Source organism: Aquarana catesbeiana, linkage group LG01 (assembly GCF_042186555.1).
Source record: "Aquarana catesbeiana isolate 2022-GZ linkage group LG01, ASM4218655v1, whole genome shotgun sequence".
Taxonomy (NCBI): Eukaryota; Metazoa; Chordata; class Amphibia; order Anura; family Ranidae; genus Aquarana; species Aquarana catesbeiana.
Genome location: NC_133324.1, coordinates 167,443,586 through 167,459,625, shown reverse-complemented (window position 1 = coordinate 167,459,625; position 16,040 = coordinate 167,443,586). Strand labels below are relative to the sequence as shown.

The window sequence follows — 16,040 nt, the reverse complement described above, 5'->3', positions numbered from 1 at the left end:
CTTGTATAGGCGATTGGACGCCCCTGATAGCCATCCACTCACAGCGCCTGTTGTTTCAGCCAATCAGGCGACGGGTAACAGACCCGAGCACCTGATTGGCCGAGAGGCAGTTCAGTGTTAGGAAAGCGTATATGCATTTGCTGTTCTAACACACCTGGGTGAACTGCGAGTGCCAAGAATGGCGCTCGCAGGTCACCTTTTTTGACGCCTATTAGAGCCTATGGCTTAAATCAGGTGCTTCAAAAACACCCTCTGTCGCAAAAAGGGGCCGGGCGCCTGAATAGGGGATGGCAGTGGCGGCCATCGATAGATTCATGCTATACATGAATCTATCCATTGGTCATAGAGGGGGTGGCTGGAGAGAGGGGGGGCACCTGTGCGCTCTTATGGACGCACCGCCACTGTGTATAGCGTAAACGATATCATTATCTTAAGAGGTCAACTGAAGAAAATATGACAAATAACTGTTGCTAAAAACCAAAAATGAAGATTGTCAATTGTTTAGCTTATTAGGGACAGATTACTAGCAATATATTTTGCAGTATTGGAGCAGATCAATAGCCTTTATTCACAAAACAAAATATAGCACATGAAGTTCACACTAGTTCAGATATGTTCTGTAGCAATTTCAAGTGAGAATAACACAGCAGTAAGTATAGGATGTCTAGGACGATTAATATTGCAGATTTGTAGAGGAGGTGTTACAATGAGACAAGCTCCCCCTAAAAAAAAAAGGGGGGGAGAGTGGAGAGAAATCATCAGAAGTAAGTTATTAAGGAAGTGATTAGCATTATATGTAGAACTTCTAGATTATAACCTATTCAAAAAGTCCTAGGAGTGTGTCTTAGGAGACGCTTGGGAGAGATCGATGAGTATAAGTGCATGTTTCCTGAAACATATTTGAACTAAGGATGCCGCTCGGGTGAGTGGTGAAACATTGAAAATTGTATTAAGGATATCCATATAAGCGCTTAGGAATGGCCATAATGAATTGTCTATCGTAGCTAGTCACCTCTCTGAGGTAATGCAGGATAAAAAGCAACTGATGCCCTGTACACACAACCTGTTTTGCCGCCGGAATAAACTCTGAAGGTTTTTCGAATTCCGCTCAAGCTGTCTTGCATACACACGGTCACACCAAATTCCGACCGTCAAGAACATGGTGACGTACAACACGTACCCGATATCGGTTTTCCCGATAGGAATTTGTTCCGTCGGAAAAATCTAGAACATGTTCTCTATCTAAGTCTGTCTGAATTTTCGATGTTAAAAGTCCAATGGAGCATACACACGGTCGGAATATACAATGAAAAGCTCCCATCGGACTTTTTCTGTCGGAAATTCCAACCGTGTGTACGGGGCATTAGAGATGTGTGTCCAACAAACAGTTTATTGTTAAAAGAGCAATGCCACAAACAATTGTAATTCAACAATGTCAAAGCAAGGTCCTCACTGGTTCTAGGTGAAGATTTCACTCAATACAGCCTGGATGTAAACGTTGGTCCCCTGCATGAGGATGCTAACTTACATGAGCCTCTTAAGCAGTGGTAATACCAGACAGGAGACCCCATGACCCCTTGCTTTGATATTGTTGAATTCCTTTTAGCATTGCTTTTTTAACAATAAACTGTTTGTTGGACACACATCTCTAACTTGTTTTTTATCCTACATTACCTCAGAGAGGTAACTGTCTATGATAGACATTTTATTATGGTCATTTCTAAGCGCTTATTTGGATATCCTTATTACTTGAATTTCATCCATTTCTCCAGGTGGTTATATCTTCAGCAGCTATGATCCTATGACCCATTACTATTGCACGCCCACGTACAGAACTTAGCGCCAGGTACTGGATGGTTTCAAACAAAGGTAATTAACTACTACTAGCTATACAGTACCTTGACCTGGTTTAGCCTTTTAGTGAATATTACAAAATTTATTATAAATATTCTTGTATTTTAATGCATATCAGATCTATGCACTTATTGTATATAAACTTTCTTTTTTTCTCTCTTATTTTAATAATTTCTATAATTATTAAAATGTCAACCTGTATCTCCACAAACAACTTTTGCCAAGAATGCCAGGCTTCATCTATTTTAAGCCACACTTTGCTAAAAGTAAGAAAACCCCGATAATGTAACATATCACTTCTGTAAAAAGTAATGGACATACAATTCCCTCCCTTAAAAGAATAGGGTAGCTCCAAAGTTCATATTGATTTTCTAACAAAGTCCATACTTTAAATCAAACAGCCCTTCCTGTCTTGGCATACACCAAGCAATAAAATATTCTTTAGTAACCTGACAATATCCAGTATTAATTAGTATGACTGGGTAACATTTTAATCAATAAAGGACACAGGCTATACTGAATGTATACTGTTGTGTCATTTAAGTGCAACGTTAGGCTAAATCCATTTATTTTGCTCAAGGCAGCATGTGGGATTCCCTCCTTGATGTATAATTTTCTCTCATACTTTGTCTTTGCATTCAGTGACCTTAATTCACTAAGTGTAGCTCTAACATTACAGACAGTAAAGTAAACAGAGGGAAACCCTGGGGGTAATGTCCTAGCACCCTTATAATTGTTCCCCTGCTTACTTTTCAGCTGAAGGCAAAGGCATAAAGAAGAGAAGGCCTATGTCCCATGTCTTTGTATTCTGACCAGGGTTTAAGGCAGGATTACATTAAATTTAAAGCTAAAGTCTAGCTTTATAGCCCCCCCCCCCCCCCCCCTTATTTTTTTTCCTATATATATATATCCCTTTTCAAGATTATTTTGGCTTGTCCAATGACTTCCTGGGTTATTCCTCTTCTCATTAGTGGGCTGTGTTTACTGCTGCACAGTACATCACTTATGTAATGATGTGGAAGCTACGTTTAGAGCTAAATATTTCCTCATGACACTATCCCAAGGGAAGGGTCCATGACAGCCTAGTAGCAGAGGAAGTGGGTGGAATGACACTGGCCTTCATTCAGCCTGAAAGACTGGGGCATGCAGTGGTGGAGGAGAAGTAATGCCTCCTGCAGCTCCAGATTGAGGCTAAGTATTGCAGGAAAAGCTACCGTTTTATCAAACTTTTTTTATCATTGTTATTCTTTTTTTTTCAGCTATAGAAAAGCAATTTGAATCAACTGTAAATTAAATTTGCAAGTGTTAAATAGTGGCGCTCTAAAGCTGCCGTCCAGTATTTGAAGTATGTAAGGGAATGTTTATGTGTTTTGTATATATTTCTTTATTATTTATGTATACCATAGTGAGGATTAAATGTGACATTTTGCATAGGAATATTTTGTCTCCCTGTTTTCAGTCAATAGGCAGAGCTTTAGATTGCTTGTCACTTATTTCTTGTCAAATGTAATTATTTCTGCTTTGCTGAAAAAGGTATGTTGTTTAAGCAGCTCAGTAGCTTAAGTTGCAATTTAACACAATAAAATGAACAGTGACTACTTTGTTTCATACTTTTATATTGTGCTTAATAAATGGTAAAAACGAGAGAGGCTTTAATCTGCAATTTTTTTTTTCCCAGTAAAGGGCCTTTCATATAATCCAGTAGCCCTATACTCATTGCCTCAGTTCTGGACTAGATTAGTAATACTCTGTGATCCCTATTTTTATATAAGCTGATATTATAGTCATGTCTTCAGATCTGGTATAAGGAAGGTAAAGTACAATACTTTTTGCAGTTGCTTTCAATCAGAAATCACAAGACAGAAGTAAACACTTGGCACATACTTCTATATTACTGTAAAATGTTTTACAGTGCTTGGAAAATTACACTTTGAGTGCTAGGTGGCATTTCTCATTAAAGCATTCTAAAGTGTAAGCGCTTAATGCTATCTGATTCTGAAGAAAATAAGTGCTCATGTAACACTGGAATCAAGCCAAAGTTATTGGCTTTGCATGCAATAATACAATCCTGTCTTTGGTTGTGTTTTTAGAAATGGTTATAGAGTTCTTATTTCAATATACTGGAAGTATATAATGTAGAACTGGCAATGTCATATGCCATGCTACCTAAAAGACACAGACCCCTGTGCAGAAACTTGTTCAGATCATTGGTTTTCAGCCTTCAGGGCTCAGAACTCTTTAACAATAGTATGGAACTGGTAGCTTCAAGGGATGCGTAAGGTAGTATGCTGCTGCAAGGGTAAGTTTGATGTGAGGGATGAGGTTAGAATAGTGTTAGGGCAGGGTTTCTCAACTAGGATTCCTCCAGAGGTTGCTAGGGGTTACTTGAGAAATATCTTCCTCTCGGATAAGTTCCCACTGTCACCATTGATCATTTTAGCTATCTGTAAAGTGGGTAATTCTACCAAAGACCACAAGTGTAAGGATCATTCTTCCCACCACTAATGTATCGTGAGATGTAGATATAGATATTTTTAGCAGGGGTTCCCTGAGACCGGAAAGTTATTTCAAGGGTTCCTATGTGTTGAAAAGGTTAAAAAAAAGGCTGTGTTAGGGTGTTAAGTATTTGGGTAAACCTGCCAGGAAAAGGAAATACCCATAGTGCTAGGCACCCCTTGGAAAATGGGGAACAAGTACAACGCTCACAACTGGGAACAGATCTGTACATTGCTCATGGAATCTAAAACAGGTGCTCTGGCTCTTTATAGTGTCCTCAATACACCAGAATTCAGCATAAAACAAAAGTAGTAGCTGGCAACTCCAACATCCGTATGAATATCTTTATTTCTTGCACAGGAGTAGATAAAATGCTTACATGTTTTGGCGAGTATCCTTGTTCACACCCCTTGGTAACGGCATTTACCTTTAACACCCCAACCCTGCTACTCAGATCCCCACTGCTATTCTATAAATATTCTTCCACTTTTGAGTATGGAAGGAAGTGTGACCTGCCTGCCTACTGGGCCCTTGGGCCTCTGTGGCCAACCACTACGCTTTAGAGTTGCCACATAGGAACTTGCCATTATATGTGCAGATATCAATAATACTGTGTAGGGAGGGTGGTGGGGAAAGTTTGGGATTTTTGTCCTCTGACACATCCATGTTTCAATAAACTCCATTAGAATAGCAAAAATATGAAGCAAGAATTTTTTATGCTGGTGGGAAGCCTAATTCTCTGAATGCAATAATTTGGATTTACACTCCAATGTACACTTACGTAGATTCGTAGATTGATGTATTATTATGTGTTATGGTATGTGCTGTAGAGTACTGCAACACATTTTTTTGCTATGCTGTTAAAATAGGGAGTCACATGACGACTGTAGTACTTGTTAATGTCTAAAAATGTAGCCCAACTCAACGTGCTGCATTGCTATGAGCTTCCATGCATTTCCACTGAGCCCAGATGTTTGGAAATTCTTGCAGCATGACATGTTCAACACTGAAATGCAGCTCATCAGTGAACACCAACCTCTTTGAAAAATACGGACTGTGGAATAGTCATTAGTTTTGAATCTCTTGCAAAATGCATGGTAGGGCTTGTGTTGGAAAAAAAGCGCAAATGGTTTTGCTGTGGGTTTCCATAACTCATACTTACATCTCTGTATGGACACGTTGTGAAATCTGTGCAAATAAAGCCAGAGATGTGATATTATTAGAGAGTTTGTTTGTTTATAATACTTGCAGTCATTCAATAGCCAGGAAGCATCTGGGTGGTAGTGAACTGCTATGACTTTGGATTAACCACTGGCTAAGGATTCCATCAGTCAGACAGCACATCATATTGTTCCTGACATTAAACTGGTGTTTAGAGAGGTATTATGCGCACTCTGGGGTGTTCAGCACATAGTACCACATAGCTGGCTGAGTACATTTTTGTTATTAAACAGCACAGGGCCTGGGGATTAACTCCTGTGCTTGACTCATCATGAGACTTCTCGCTGTTATTTTTTCTGTCACTAATATCTCTTCTATCATCTGCTTCTGCCTAGTAGAAAGCAACAGTGCCTAGTAATAATTAGACATGTGCACACTAAAATATTTCGTTTTGTCCAAAAAATTAAATTTATTTAGTTACTCCCGAAATTCGTTTTTATTTATTTTGTTTTTTGTTAAAAATTGCATTAGTCCGAAAATCCAAATTAATTAAGGTCGAATCTGTCATTGAAGGCTTATGGTGTCTGTCGAATGTTCAAAGAAGATTCGACGGAGCAGCTAAACTGTACGACACCGTATAGTTTAGCTGCTCCGTCAAATCTTCTTAGGCTTTCGACAGACACCATAAGCCAAGGATTCGACGTTTGTATGTTTTTCGCTGCTTTGTCGAATCTTCGTTGCTCATGTTGAATGTATATAGTTCAAACAGAAAATGAACTGGTGATAGTGATCACTGATCAGACAGGTAACAGGATAGGTTATATAGAATCTATATAGAATCTCAATCTATAATATAGAATCTATAATAATACCCCCCCACCACCACCACAACACGGGCAGCCTCTGAGGCTATCACAACACTAGCAACACTAGTATCACTATCAAGTTCACAACACTAACACAATAGCAGCAGATTATTATGAAAAAGTTAAGTTGAACTGTAGCTTGCTTCACTATTGTTCTGCTGCTGTGCTTATGCTTAATTACTAAATAATTCAGGTTCTCTGACAAACGGACCAGCTAAGATTGACTGTCTTTTGAAATGATTCAGTGTGTGTGTCTCTCTCTGCTAGCAAATCGTAAGTAAAAGTAAGTTGGCTGTACGTGTGTACTTAGTTCTAGCTATTTTACCGCCCCTCCTCTTTGGTTACAATCAGCCAATAACATTCATCATTATCATTATTTTTATTTTACTTCCCCCACCCAATTCCAAAAGCGATCTTTTCTCTCTATGTCAAATCTTTTCTCTCTATGTCGAATAATCTTGGACTAATAGAGCTAAGGTTAGGCACATTCGACCACAGGTTCGATGGACACAGATTGTTATTGTCAGCATCACGTCGAATCTCCTATCAATATCGAACTGTTGTCGCAACGAAAACGAAAATAAAGCATTTGTTTATGTCGGATCTTTCGTTTTTCGGATTCTGCACTTTCGTTATCGTTTGTTAAAACGATAACGAAAATACCTGAAATTCGGACGAAAATGCATTCGGACAAAAACAAATGCACGTCTAGTAATAATGTACCTGATGGAGACAAAGTAAGAGTCATATCCATTTATTCTGGTACCTAGTGATTATTATAGCAAATCAAGCTGATCCAGATTATCAACATATTATAGTGACACTGAAAAAATGTTTTATTCTCAAGGCTCAGTAGGTTCTGACAAGGGTTTTTCCTAGTGAATATTAGCACCAAGACCATTTAATTCATCCATGTCAAATTTTTGCCTCAGTTTTTATTTCTTTGTTCCTGTGGCACAGATTGAGTGGCATCCACTCGCATCTTCTGTCCAGCTCAACAGTTACATGCTTTGCACAGCATAGACCATCGTTATGAGGCCAGTGACTTTTTTTGCTTCATTTATACAGCCTTGTTCATACTTAAAATGTCACTAAACCCTCATCATAAAAAACTCTCAATAAATGCTGCATTATATGCTGTTCATACTCACTCAAACACCATGGGATCCGTTTTCTGTATTCTGCTAAAAACCTTGTTGATCCTACTGCTCTCTATCTCCACCTTCTGTTCTTGTCCCCAATTCAGCTAGGGATTTTGCAGCTGTGGTGGCAACTCTGCACATGCTCAGTTTTCAGTGAGTTTCTATGCTGAGCATTTCCTCCCTATCACATCTGAGCAGCCCATGTGACTATAGAGTCACACATGTGGGAGTATACACAGTGGTAAATGACAGCCTACTCCCTCCCTCCTCCTCCATGCCCACTAACAAGCTAAACACTATGGGGGCAGGATATTACATGTCGATTAATGAAAGTTTCAATTCCTTCTTATTCTAAGGCACAGGCTGGAGGGTCATGATACAACCTCTGACTGGCAGAAATCCACCCACACCATGTTATTTCCACAAAATAATAAAGATTTAATTTCAAATATATATTTGTATGTCAATTTAAGATAGTTTATTGATATTAATTATTTATTTTTACTCTATATACCAAAGGCTGTTTTTTTTCATTTTGAACATGTGACCAGCAGCAGAGGACTAGAGGCTTCTCCTGCTTATGTTTCCCTGCAGACAGGCTGGGAAAGATCTGGGTCATGTGTCAGCTGTATATAGATTAGGAAAAGGGTACTAACGTGTTTTTTTTTAATTAAAATAATTACAGTGCCATCATCCATATATAGAAATAGAAGGGACAATGGAAATTAAACGTTGTGTGTTTAGTATCATTTTAAGCGATGAGAAGAACCAGTGTTAATTGTCTATCTATCTATCTATCTATTTATTCTGGTCATGTACATGTAAAGTAAACAATCGTAAAAAGGCAAGTAAGCTACTCTAATACCCACTCTATCACCCCAACTGCTTGTATTTACCTGCCATTCGCTTCACCACCTCTTCATTTACTTGCAGAAGATGAATGACAGAGCCTTTTGTAAGCTCCAAGTTGCACTGGTCAGAGCTTACACAGGACTGAGGACTCTACCACTCCCATACAGTATGCTATATTGTGGAGGAAAGGACAAAAGAAACATGCTTTCCAAACCCAAAAGTACTGAGTATTTCTCATAGTTCCTGACAGACAAATGAAGCAGCATGGGAGTGAAGGGATGATACCTGTTAGCAGCTGGAGGTGGCAGTTAAGTGAACCTTTTGTTTTTCCTGGCATGGGCAAAGCAAGGGTTCAGTTTGGATGCTTACAATTTTTTTGGATTTAGTTATCATGTAGGTAGGTTTAACATATTGTCCCTAAAGCATTGCTTCTTTCTTGGGTTTACATGACATGTATTGTAGTTAATGAATCAAAGAGCTCCGGATGGCCGCATTGCCGTGAAAAAAGCACCTTTATTTCATTAAAATGTTGCAGGTCACATCAAAGTGGATATATAGGACAAAAAGCAGCTAACGCGTTTCACATCAATGGATGCTTACTCATAGCTAGCTACATGTATTGTAGTTGAAATAGCAGGTACAATGAGCCTTTAAGTGTCATAAAACCATGTACTGAAAAACTCTCATTACATGCTATATAACAGAGTGTTCATACTCACAAAGCCACTAGAGCATTAATTTTGTGTAGAGTGAAATATAACTGGTTGAACCTGCCTTCAGCTGTACTTCCCATCTTCCCTGTGTCCCCAATGCAGCCTGAGATTGTGTAGACCAGCTGGTGTCCTCTACGGAGCATATTCAATTTCAGTTCCCTTCTAAGCACTTAATTTTCTCCATTTTATTATCTGTGCAGCCCACGTGACTATAGAGTCACACATGTGGATATATACACAGTGGTAAATGACACTCCTATTTCTCCCTCCTCCCCCATATCCTCTATTGCTAAACACTATGGGAGTGGGATATAGTATGCTGATTGATTACATTCACTAAGAAACTCACAAAAAAGCTTTGTTTTAATAAAATCAATATAAAACATATCAAATGTAGTTGCAATTGCTAATGCCTGTAAAGTAAAAAAAGGGCCTTGAATTAAGATGCCATCTGAACAAAGTTGAATCTAGTGTCAATCATATCATCATATAACCATATTAATGCAAAAAAATACATCTGATGTTCAATAAAGATTTATAGGGAGCTGTAAAACAGTTATTTGATATTTATAATCTAATTTGAATATCTCTTTTAATACTACTTGTTTTTAGTCATGTGACTGGCACAGCACCAATCAGGGCTGTGCGGACACAGATTAATACTGTAGAGAGCATACATCAGCAGAATAATGTCAGCCCTCCCAATGATCTTTCCCTGCAGATGCCAAGGAACAGGGAAAGATCATGTGACCCCAAAACAGTGCTGCAGGAATAAGACCCTTAGAGGATTTAAAAATACAGTGGCATGATATATAGGATTTATGTTAATGAATTATGGCAAATAACACTTCTCTGTTTAATATCACTTTAATGTTCCCCTTTACCTCCTCAAAACAGTTTGGTTATAGATTACAGAACATAGTGCACCATATGTCTTTCTTCTAAACTTTTAAAAATTCTGCACATCACTTCCCAATCATGCACACCGCAGACTACAACTATTTTAATTGAAAGTCCGCCACCAGACTGATCTTCCAGTAAACGCATGCCTTTCATAACATTATTGTGTTGTTCAAAAAGCACTTTGTAAGCTCTGTAACATCGCTAAGGCCTGGTGATTACCCACACAGTACTTAGCACTACATTATGAGTCCCATGCTCCCTCATACCAGCAAGTACCTAGACTGTGACAGGGTAAGTAAGTATCTACATTGTAAGTACACTTAAGGGAACAGACTACCTGAATGGGAAAAGTACAGGTTTACTTCAAGTTTTAATGGGCAGTTAATTTAACTTAAAGGCTAAGTACACCTTTGTTCACCTTTTTTTTCTTCTAAATTCCACCTCCCCTATGTACCAATATAGCATTAATGTACTTATTCTGCAAAAACAAAACAGTTTTCCATAAATTCTACACAGGCTTACTTCACTCTCATCATAGCTGTTTAAAAACCCTACTCGATTACTTCTGCCTTACTTCCTGGACAGATTTTAGGTCATGGCATAGGATGGAGTCGACCAGCTGACTTCATTAGCACACACCCTACATCATCCAGCTGAGGGTAGATGATGTAGGGTGTGTGCTAATGAAGTCAGCTGGTCAACTCCTTCCTGTGTTGTGACCTAAAGTCTGTCCAGGAAGTAAGGCAGAAGTAATGGAGCAGGGTTTTTAAACGGCTATGAGGAGAGTGAGTTAAGCCTGTGTAGAATTAATTGAAAGCTGTTTTATGTTTGCAAAATAAGTACATTAATGCTATATTGGTACATAGTGGAGCTGGAATTTAGAATAAAAAGGTGAACTTGGCCTTTAATCCATTTTTTTTATAATATTCTGCTCCTTTTTTTTTGCAACTGATAGTAATGAGATTCCAATAAAAATGAGGGGGGGGGGGGGTGTTGGGAGGGGCTGGGAATTCTTGACTTGCTGCTTCATATGCTGGGGTATTTGGTGTTTCCAGTAGACAAGATTAATAGCAACAATGATTTAAGGAGTAGGGTAAATTGGTGCAAAACAGCTATTCCAGGATGGAAGCCCTGATCAGACAACAGGTGGTCACTCTATGCATTTCAGTACATCATTTGCTGTTTCTAAGTTTAAATGAAGTTTATGTGGACCTCTGAAAAGGATAACTTTCATGTCTCTTTTATTGTGCGAAAATAATAAAAGCATAAGAGCAGAACATTGCACATAATAGGAAAGAGTATTGGATTCACTAGAATGGATCACAGTAATAAACAGGGTTTATAAGGCTGAGAAAACTATCGTAAAATGCAAGCTATGACCTAATCTTGCTCCAATATTGCATATTCATTTCAGAAGGTCTTTATAACCCGAGTTCAGTTAGCAAAACACTTCATCATCATCCATAAACCGTTACTTAAGATCAATGTGTGATAATGATCTTTATGACTCGATTAATTATTTTCCCTGATGAATACAATGGAAAATTTGTTCTAACATGTTCATTGATTTCTCCTATGGAATCGTTACAGTAAAATTGTCAATATTCTGTTCACATCAGAGAATTAAATGCCAAATGTGTTACAAATAAGCAGTTTTTCTTGAACGCAGCTGTCTGACCCTGAAGAGTTTAATATTTTCTAATTAAGCAGTTCAGAAGCTCCATCAATACGTCACTGAATCGTCTATAAGATAATTAAAACTGTTAATGACGCTGCTCGCTAAGGCACTTGAGGAATAACTACTGTCAAACTTATATTTTATGGCTTTCAAAGGACCAACCACTGATTGAAAGTAGAAGTTAATTGACAGGAACATTTAAGTACAACTGAAAATCCTGGAAAGAAAACCACGAGCAATGTTCCAAGAGATTCAGTATTGTTTTTGTGCTATATCTTAGCTGTATTACTTTTCTTTTACCATCTCTTAAGTTGTTGGAATTTGCAATTTGTTAATGATCTATTCTTGCCTGCAGAGCCAATATTATTTCAGAAAACTTTCACTGAGGAATTAGAGAATATGTCACATGAGCTGGCATAATTGCTCAATGTCAGACTACTTTTACCATTAAAAAAAACTGTATGGAAAAAAGTCCCCCCCCCCCCCACAGATGGCCATAAAAGCAGCTATTGCCACACATGTAGGTGGGCTTGGGGCGTAGTGCTCTGTGCCCCGAGCCTACCCTTTTTTGTAGCCAATTAGAGCCTCTGGCTCTAATCATGTGCTTCAAAAAAAAAAACCTAATTGAAATCCATGCGTCCGGCGCCCCGCATGTAGATTAGAGGGCCGGATGCATGTATGGACAGGGGAGGGGGACAGCGCCCAGGTGCCCTGCATGAGCGCCCACCACTTTAAGATACCACTGGCTGAGAATTTTTTAAATCTGACATTTCCTGGAGTGTTGAATACCTGGTCTCCCTACATGCACGGTTCCTGCCACTAGCCCCTATGTGACTACAGGACACAGTGACCATGTAGGGGCAGCCAGAAGGAACCACAGTGGAGAACCAGACATCTGACAAAAGTGTGTCTGATGAAGAAAACACTTCTTCCGGCGTAATCTAGTAAATACAGAGGTGATTGGTGCCGCAGAAAGGGACAGCATTTTTATTTTTTTTAAGACCCGACCGGCTCAATTTAAACAAAACCTTTACTGAGAGAAATATGGTGCTGCCATCACTAACTTCCTTCTGAAAATACCAGCCACTGTCATAGAGAAAGCATGCAGCAGCCAAAGTCATAGTGTAGTCAGAAGTCTCAATATGTAATTAGTCTTTGACTCGAAAGTACTATGGACACTAGACTGGAGTAACAGCTAAACACCTTTGTGTGTAAAAGCAGACTCTATATTTCTCAAAAACGGATTCGTTTAAGTGTTTGTGAATTATGCTAAAATGACCTGCTTTTTGAAATTTTGGCAATGTGAAAATTAGCAATGCACTAAAATTTCCGCCTGCAAACATTATCAGCTGAAAATAGTGTTTTCAACGTTGTGCTAAAAAGAAAAAAAAAAAAAAAAAAAGTGCAGATAATGGCTGCCAAAAACATCCACGGTTTTGCTGCAATTTTATTGTGATTTCGATGCAATTTTATGGCGATTTTGACTCGATTATATTGTGATTTTATCTTGCTTATTGTGTGTGTTTTTCATAGATGGTGCATTGTTGATGCGTTCTTGCTGCGTTTTCAATGCATTTCAGTGGGGAGGTGCGTTTTTGGTGTGGTTTGCCAAATATGCACCAAAAGTGCAGCAAGCAAGATTTTTAACACAGCTTTAAAAGGTGCAGGTAATGGCTGACAATAAATTCATATTCATTTAAATTCATTATATTCATTTAAAAAGTCGAATATATAATGCAATTATTTATAAAAGTATACATATTTTTTTAAAAAACATCAATTTCAGTTTCAATTTCGGCAAGTGCATCCTGAATTTTTGGTTTCAGCACCAAAATTTTCATTTTGGTGCATCACTAGTGAAAATTCTCAATTTTGCTAATCCCTACTGCTGAAGGGCACTGTAGAACCTTTTTCATGGGTCCCTTTTGCTTTGTCACTTGGCATCACAAGTCACATGACTCAGGTTAGATAGAGTACACAGATCAGAAAGTCTTTTTATGCTTTGAACCATTCTTTAGCAGCTTCTCTGTAAAGATCTGCAAAAAAGAGACTACTGTAGCAGTGTTCTTTATTCCCCTCCTATAGACTAACAGCACTGTTCAGTGTTGGACTCCCTTACCTTAGTCCAGGGGTCTCCAAACTTTCTAAACAAAGGGCCAGTTTATGGTCCTTCAGACAATAGGGGGGTCAGACCCTGGTCCTCCGGGGGAAGAAAATGCCCCAGCATCAGTGGGAGTAAGCAATGCCTCTGACTTAGTATAAAAAAGGGAGCAAAAAAAGACATAGCACCTCTGGTCAGTAGGACAAGGAATAGTGCCCTGTCATTGGTATTGGAGGAATAGCGCCCCATCGTTGGTGTCATTGGGAGGAACAGTGCCCTATCATTGGTGTCATTGGGAGGAATAGTGCTCCATTGTTGGTGTCATTGGAAGGAATAGTGCTCCATTGTTGGTGTCATTGGGAGGAATAGTGCCCCATGGCTGGTGTCAGTGGGAGGAACGGTACCCCAAGGGCCATATAAAGGCAAGCAAGGGCCACATTTGGCTCGCGGGCCACAGTTTGGAGACCACTGCCTTAGTCTTACTGGTAATGTTTAGAGCATTGTTAGAAACTAATATGGAGGTAGATGTGAGGTACTTATTCTACAAGTATTTAAAATTATTTAGCAAATATTTCGTAACAGGATTAATGGGTGTTTTTTACACTTGCCTCACATTAAGCTCTATTGCGGAATAATACAGATAAATAATTCTAATTTGCTTTTTAGCAACCATCCCAATTGCAGAAACTTGTGTTTAGAAACCTGAAATCTCTTTCATTAATTTTTATACATATATTGTTATAGATATACAAGCATACCCCACTTTTAAGTACACAATGGGGTTTATTTACTAAAGCTGGAAAGAGTTTCTAATCCCAGCTTGTTCAACCATGCTTTGGTAATAAAACCTGGAAGCTCATTGGTTTCTATGCAGAAGTGACCCGATTTTGCACTTTCCAGCTTTAGTAAATAAACCCAAATGTGTACTTAAAAGTGGAGTATGCCTATATAAGAGCCCATTCACACAGGGGCAACTTTGGATCCAACTTCAAGTCGCCCCAAGTCGCCCCTAGTCGCCTCAAGTCGCGCTACACGAAAAAATCAATGTAAGTGAATGGATCTGTCTTAATGCACACTACTGCAGTCGCTCCGACTTCAGAAAAGGTTCCTGTACTACTTCAATCCAACTTGAAGGCAACTTGTACCCATTGATTTCAATGGAAGTTGCCTCCAAGTCTGATCACTGTTCATACTGAGGCAACTTTACAGGATGCAGAAAAGAAACAGAAAGTAATTTCCTCCACTAAACAGCCAGCCCCTCCTTCTCACACACAGCTGATAAGCTCTGATTGGCCACTTGTAAAGTTCCCTGTCCTGGAGGCGACTTCAAGTTGTGTTGTAAGTTGCCCCAAGTCGTGCTGTGATTCATACTCAAGTCGTGTCCAAGTTGCCTCCCAAAGTCGTGCTGGAAGTCGTGTTGCCCCTGTGTGAATGGGCTCTAAAGGTTTTGTTGAGGTTAGATGTATTTTTACTTTAAATACTTTTTATTATTTTATTTAAAAAGTGTCATACAAACAGAAATCTTCACATCTTTTCCTCTACTTTGATCAAGACATGTAATAAAAGCCTAATTTAAATGCTAACAGTGGAGATGGATTAGTAAATGGTTACATAAGACATGTCATATGCAACCGAAGTGGCAATAAAACCAAAGCTTAAAAAATTCATCTTAAAGTGTAAGTTCACTGTTTCACAAAGAATGAAAAAATAAACACTGTTCACCCTCCCCGTCTTCCTGGTCCCCATTTCACTGACCTCTATGGATGATTAGCTTTTACTGCCCACATAGCCATTGCAGGGGTCTGGGAATTGATCTGTTCCAGAAGAAGAATGTGACTTTCAAATTCCTGGACTCCTGCACTGGCTGCTTGGGCAGTGAAAGCTATTCCTCCATGGAGGTAAGTGCAGCTGGGACCTGGGTATTGAGGAGGGGGTACAGTGATATTTTACCTTTAAATTTTTTGTAAAAAAGAGCACTTACATTTTAAGCTTAAAAACAACTTTTTTCTGACTGTACACTGATGTTTTCTACAAAAAATAGATTAGAAGTTAGTAAATATGTGGTGATACTTCCAGTCCATAGGTAATGCTATGCCAGCTCCTCAATGCCTTTCTGCATGGTCACTTTGTCAGCACATGCTCTAATTTTCCCAGGGAGAGGCCTTGAACTTCCTCCTTCTCCCCGCAGCTAACCACCCCATGTGACACCTCTGCACGCCATGCAGGGCAGCACAAGGACAATGATTGACAGGAGACTGCTTCCTCCCTGCTCCC

At 39.0% G+C, this 16,040-nt stretch overlaps 1 protein-coding gene across 5 annotated transcripts in view; it reads left to right on the top strand.

Annotated features, from left to right (window-relative positions):
* MCTP1 (multiple C2 and transmembrane domain containing 1) overlaps nt 1-16,040 on the top strand; it is a 1,184,139-nt gene that overhangs the window by 337,184 nt on the left and 830,915 nt on the right. The window lies entirely within an intron of this gene.